Source organism: Oncorhynchus mykiss, chromosome 11 (genome assembly GCF_013265735.2).
Source record: "Oncorhynchus mykiss isolate Arlee chromosome 11, USDA_OmykA_1.1, whole genome shotgun sequence".
NCBI classification, from domain to species: domain Eukaryota; kingdom Metazoa; phylum Chordata; class Actinopteri; order Salmoniformes; family Salmonidae; genus Oncorhynchus; species Oncorhynchus mykiss.
Genome location: NC_048575.1, coordinates 57,348,135 through 57,355,066, shown reverse-complemented (window position 1 = coordinate 57,355,066; position 6,932 = coordinate 57,348,135).

The following is a 6,932-nucleotide window of genomic DNA, read 5'->3' as shown; positions in this document are numbered from 1 at the left end:
CATATTTCTGCACCAAACCCATTCTAAAGTCTAAGTATTTGAAAATATACTGTCTTCTGTGGTAATATCTCTGCTCTTCCCTCTGCTGTCAAAATGTCACCTAAGGATACATAATGTAACATTGTGCATCTGTCTAAGGAGAACGGATAAACAAAACAATAAAAGCAAATGTAGGCACAAATCTATAAAAGAGAAAAGACACACATGCAATATTCAAACCAGTACTACAGTTTTATCTATTAAGCATGTAGTCATGATGGCACCAGCCGGAGAGACAAATCATTAAAACCATGTCAAGGAGAGATCGCAGAGAGCTTAATAAAACAGTTTGCTAAATATTCAAGCAAGGACAGTAGTTATTCCACACACAATGGCTGGCTGCTTAACATACAGCGATATGCGGGCGCTAGGTCTCAGTGTCCCATGGCTCAGTGCATGTACAGAGCAAGGTTTGTTTTACATTTTTAACATTTCTGACTAAACAAGCTGCTAACACATTTATGTTCCACAATGAGGGGAGGATTAGAGGAGTATTCCTCCACCTCTGACCTCCCTCAGGTCTCTCATCCAAACTGCTACTGCTCAGTTACGTGCTGGAATAAAACACTACCCACTGCTTTTCAGCTCCATCTTATTCGTCTTCACTCCTTTTAATCTCTCCCTTTCTCTTTGTCATTCTCTCTCTCCATCTCTTTCTCCACTCTCTCGCTCCCAGAGGCAGGTTTCACCTTCGGAAAGTCAAACAGGTGTGAATGTCAGGGACAGTAGAAGTCCCCGGGTCAAACTATTCCCCCTTCTTTCTGTTTGTTTCCATAAGTAGCAGGCCTTTTAGAAGATGTTTGTTGTCAGTTAAGTAAAGTAGAGACAGGAGCTAGGAGAAGTCCATGCACCTGGCTGGTGGAGATTTCCGATGGGTTTGTGTGTGCGCCGCGCACGCGCGTGTTCTGTTAACTCCAGCGCAGGGGAACACCTAAATGCAGGGCCAGGTCAATGCTGATCACATGACAGAGATAATGGTCCAAACAACCTTGACGGGGGCAGAAGAGGTCTCTCTATTTAATTAGAAACTTTAATATTTCATCCCCTGCTATGCCTCATTAACGCCCTTCTATCACATTGTACCTTCCCAGCTCCAAGCCAGGCCCACACTCATATTCACTTTCACTGAGTTTCTGTCTCCTAGCTTTGCAATTATTTGAAAGTGGAAAGGAGTGTATCTAATCACCAGAGAGTGAGGTAGAGGGATTTTACTATTGGTCAGGATTATTTTGTTCACACACTTCAGTACTACAGTAATGGGTTGTACATACCTTCTCAAATTAGATCATCTTTACCATAGTTGTGCATTTTGGAAATGCATATTATGAAAAACAAATCGACTAAGATTATAAGTTAATGTAAGCGGCACACGTATAGCAGGGAACAAGGCATTGCATAGTTTTATTGTTCACCTTGACCAAGTTGCAATGGAGAACATTCTCATACTGTGGCATGATCTTACTGGTGGCCACACTGCTCCCTGTGTTGTTACACCCTATCCCCTTCAGTCATACACTATCCCCTTAAGTTATTCCCTATATCTCTCCACAGCTCAGCCACTCAGGCATTCCACTCAGCTCTCATGCTCATAACAACCTCCACCATGGGACCAATATGACTTCATTGTTTCTCCCTTAGCTTTCATTTTGGTGTCATGGGGCACTAAAGCCTGGTTAGTCGGGGGGGCGACCCCTGTCCTCCCAACCAGCCTCCCCTAGCCCCCTGGCCCACCCCACCCCCGGTAATGGGACACTGGAATGTGATGACAGGACACTTTAAGGGTGATTCTGTTCAAGGACATGTCACTCTGTCATTGACAGCACTTTAATCGTGATCAAGGTGTCTGTCTGGCTAGCTACCTTTTTTTCTCTCTCTGTTACTCTCTTTCTCTCTCTCTGTTACTCTCTTTCTCTCTCTCTCTCTCTGTTACTTCTCTCTCTGTTACTCTCTTTCGCTCTCTCTCTCTGTTACTTCTCTCTCTCTGTTACTCTCTTTCTCTCTCTCTCTCTGTTACTCTCTTTCTCTCTCTCTCTCTGTTACTTCGTTCTCTCTGTTACTCTCTTTCTCTCTCTCTCTCTGTTACTCTCTTTCTCTCTCTGTTACTTCTCTCTCTCTGTTACTTCTCTCTCTGTTACTTCTCTCTCGCTGTTACTCTCTTTCTCTCTCTCTCTCTCTGTTACTCTCTTTCTCTCTCTCTGTTACTCTGTTTCTCTCTCTCTCTCTGTTACTTCTCTCTCTGTTACTCTCTTTCTCTCTCTCTCTCTCTCTGTTACTTCTCTCTCTGTTACTCTTTTTCTCTCTCTCTCTCTCTCTGTTACTTCTTTCTCTCTGTTACTCTCTTTCTCTCTCTCTCTCTGTTACTCTTTCTCTCTCTCTGTTACTTCTCTCTCTCTTTTACTCTCTTTCTCTCTCTCTCTCTCTGTTACTCTCTTTCTCTCTCTCTCTCTCTTACTCTCTTTCTCTCTCTCGCTCTCTGTTACTTCTCTCTCTCTGTTACTCTCTTTCCATCTTTCTCTCTGTTACTTTATATTTTTGAATGTTATCAGATCTTCAACCAAAACCTCATTTTAAATGAAGCGAACCTGAGTGAACAATTTGTACTTATTTTTTATATAAAAAAGTTTGCATAAAAAAGTTATGCAACACCCAATGCCCCTGTGTGAAAAAGCAATTGCCCCCTTGCACTCAATAACTGGTTGTGCCACCTTAAACTGCATTGACTCCAACCAAATGCTTCCTATAGTTGTTGATCAGTCTCTCACGTTGCTGTCCTTCCATGTAGAATTCCTTTAACTTAGCGACATTTGTGGGTTTTCAAGCATGAACTGCTCATTTCAAGCCCTGACACAACATCTCAATTGGGATTAGGTCTGAACTTTTTTTGGTGCTTTTTAGCCATTTTCATGTAGACTTGATTGTGTGTTTTGGCAAACTTGAGTAAACTTTTTGGACAAGATGGGTCCTATTATGTCTGGCGAAAACCAAACACTGCGTTCGTCAGTAAGAACCTCATACCAACTTTGAAGCATGGTGGTGGTAGTGTGATGGTTTGAGGATGCTCTGCTGCCTCAGGACCTGGACGACTTGCCTTGAAAGAAGGAACCATGAATGCTGCTCTGTATCAGATAATTCTACAGGGGAATGTCAGGCCATCCATCTGTGGATGAAGCTGAAGCACAGCTGGGTCATGCAGCAAGACAATGATCCAAAACACACAGTCAACATGAAATGGATAAAAAGCGACAAATTTGAAGTTTTGGAATGGCCTAGATAAAGTCCAGCCCTAATCCCAATTGAGATGTTGTGGCAGGGTTGGCTTTTCAAGCAGTTCATGCTTGAAAACTCCCATATCGCGTAGTTAAAGCAGTTCTCAAACCAAATCAAACTTTATTTGTCACATGGACCAACACTTGGACCTCCCTCTGACCGCCTGGTACAGAGGTCCTGGATGGCAGGAAGCTTGGCCCCAGTGATGTACTGGGCCGTATGCATTACCCTCTGTAGTGCCTTGTGGTCGGAGGCTGAGCAGTTGCCATACTAGGCAATGATGCAACCATGCTCTCGATGGTGCAGCTGTAGAACCTTTTGAGGATCTGGGAACCCATGACAAATCTTTTCAGTCTCCTGAGGGGGAAAAGGCTTTGTCGTGCTCTCTTCACGACTGTCTTAGTGTGTTTGGACCATGATAGTTTGTTGGTGATGTGGACGCCAAGGAACTTGAAGTGCTCAACCTGTTCCACTACAGCCCCGTCGATGAGATTGGGGGTGTGCTCAGTCCTCCTTTTTACTGTAGTCCAAAATCATCTCCTTTGTCTTGATCACGTTGCGGGAGTGATTATTCTCCTGGCACCACATGGCCAGGTCTCTGTCATCCTCACTATATCATCATTGTCGGTGATCAGACCTACCACTGTTGTGTCATCTGCAAACTTGATGATGGTGTTGGAGTTGTGCCTGGCCATGCAGTCATGAGTTCAGGAGGGGACTGAGCACACGCCCCTGAGGGGCCCCCGTGTTGTTCCCTACCCTTACAACATGGGGGCGGCCCGTCAGGAAGTCCAGGATCCAGTTGCAGAGGGAGGTTTTTAGACGGAGGGTCCTTAGCTTAGTGATGAGCTTTGAGGGCACTATGGTGTTGAACACTGAGCTGTAGTCAATTAATAGCAATGAATAGCATCCTTTTGTCCTGGTGGGAAATGGCAGTTTTGCTGCAATAGAGATTGCATCATCTGTGGATCTTTTGGGGCAATATTAAATTGGAGTGGGTATAGGGTTTCTGACAAATTGTGTTGATGTGAGACATGATCAGCTACAGACGTGAGTGCTACGGGTCGGTAGTCATTTAAGAAGGTTACCTTAGTGTTCTTTGGCACAGGGACTATGGTGCTCTGCTAAAAACATGTTGGTATTACAGACTTAGTCAGGGACTGGTTGAAAATGTCAGTGAAGACACTTGCCAGTTGGTCAGTGAATGCTCAGATTACAGGTCCTGGTAATCCGTCTGGCCCTGCGGCCTTGTGAATGTTGACCTGTTTAAAGGTCTTACTCACATTGGCTACAGAGAACGTGATCACACAGCTGGTGCTCTCATGCATGTTTCAGTGTTACTTGCCTCAAAGTGATTATAGAATTAATGTAGCTCGTTGCCTGTAATCCATGGCTTCTGGTTGGGGTATGTACGTATGGTTACTGTGGGGACAACGTCATCAATTCACTTGATGATGAAGCCAGTGACTGATTTGCTGTACTCCTCAATGCCATCCCAGAACAAATCACAGTCTGTGCTAGCAAAACAGTCCTGTAGCTTAGCATCTGCTTCATCTGACCACTTTCTCATTGACCGAGTCACTGGTTCTTCCTGCTTTAGTTTTTGCTTGTAAGCAGGAATCAGGAGGATAGAATTATGGTCAGATTTGCCAAATGGAGGGTGAGGGAGAGCTTTGTACGCATCTCCGTGTGTGGAGTAAAGGTGGTTTAGAGTTTTTTTGCCTAACATGCTGGTAGAAATGAGGTAGAACGGATTCGAGTTTGCCTGCATTAAAGTTCCCGGCCATTAGGAGTGCTGCCTCTGGATGAGTGTTTTCCTGTTCGCTTATGGCCGTATACAGCTCACTGAGTGCGGTCTTAGTGCCAGCATCAGTCTGCGGTGTTATATAGGCAGCTACGAAAAATATAGATGTAAACTCTCTTGGTAAACAGTGTGGTCTACAGCTTATCATGAGATACTGTACCTCAGGCGAGCAAAACCTCAAGACTTCCTTAGATTTCATTTACAAATATACATAGGCCGCCGCGCTTAGCTTACTGAACTAACCTGCCAAAAAAGCTTAAAACCCGGCAGCTGTATGTTAATCATGTCATCGTTCATCCACGACTCGGTGAAACATAAGCTATTGCAATGTTTTTAATGTTCCATTGGTAGGATATACAGCACATACTCGTAGTTTGTGTATTTTATTAACGTTTGATTGTACGTTGGCTAATAGGAATGATGATAAAGGTAGATTACCCTCTCGGCGACAGATCCTTACAAGGCACCCGGGCCGTCGTCCACGATATCTCTGTATTTTTCTACTGCGAATAACGGGGATGAGGGCTCTGTCGGGTGTCCGAAGTAAATCCTTCCGACTTGTTGAAGAAGAAGAATTCCTCCAGTACGAGGTGAGCCCTGATATCAAGAAGCTATTTTCAGTCATTAGGCATGGTGGCAGAAACATTATGTACAAAATAAGTTACAAATAACGCAAAAAACATACACAATAGCACAATTGGTTACGGAATCGTAAAACGGCAGCCATCTCCTTTGGCGCCATTATATGTATTCTGCATGCAAGAGTCGGCCAAAATTCTTCCACAGCGGTGTGAGAGACTGACTGACAACTGCAGGAAGCGTTTGGTTGCAGCCATTGCAGTTATTGGTGGCACAACCAGTTATTGAGTGAAAGGGGTCAATTACATTTTCACACAGAGGAATTGGGTGTTGCATAACTTTGTTAATTAAATATATAAAATAAGTATGCATTTTTTGTGTTATTTGTAAACTGAGGTTCCCTTTATCTAATATTAGGTTTTGGTTGGAGACCTGATAATATGCTAAAATAGAGAAAATCAGAAAGGAGTAAATAATTTTTCATGGCACTGTAGTTCTTGATATAAAAGGTACACACTCATTAGAGTCTATTCTTTGTAAACAGATATAATGGCAGATACATTTGCATTGTGTTCAAGTGTCTTTTCATAGTGTGTGTGTGTGTGTGTGTGCGTGCGTGCGTGCGTGCGCGTGCGGTAAGTGTGTGTGTGTGTGTGTGTGTGTGTGTGTGTGTGTGTGTGTGTGTGTGTGTGTGTGTGTGTGTGTGTGTGAGTGAGTGCGTGTGTGCGTACGTGCGTGCGCGGTAAGTGTTTGTGTGTGTGACTAGTCGGTGGAGAAGGAGGAAGAGTGGGGGTTATAAAATATGCAGGATAATTACCAGGAAGAGGTTGGGACTCAGATGAAAGACCTCGTATTGATTCTTGAAAGGACCTGACAGCTCGCTTCAATGTTTTTTTTCTCCTCTCCATTGTTTGTTTTGCATATAAAGGATTCCATTTTCCTGTGAATTTTGATTGCGGCAGAGACGGCAAAACCTTTCTCCTCCAAGGAGGGGGAGAGGACAAGGGTACCTGGCAGAGGACAGACTGATGACTAGTGTACTGAACTGGGGAGGGAACCTGCTTCTTCCGCCAGGCTTTTACTTAACCCTTACCCACTGTAAAAAAAATACATAAAAACACACACGCACCGGATCCACACACACACGCACCGGATCCACACACACACGCACCGGATCCACACACACACACACCGGATCCAGATCTGGCGAGCCCACCGTGAGCGCTGGAATGCATCGGTGTGT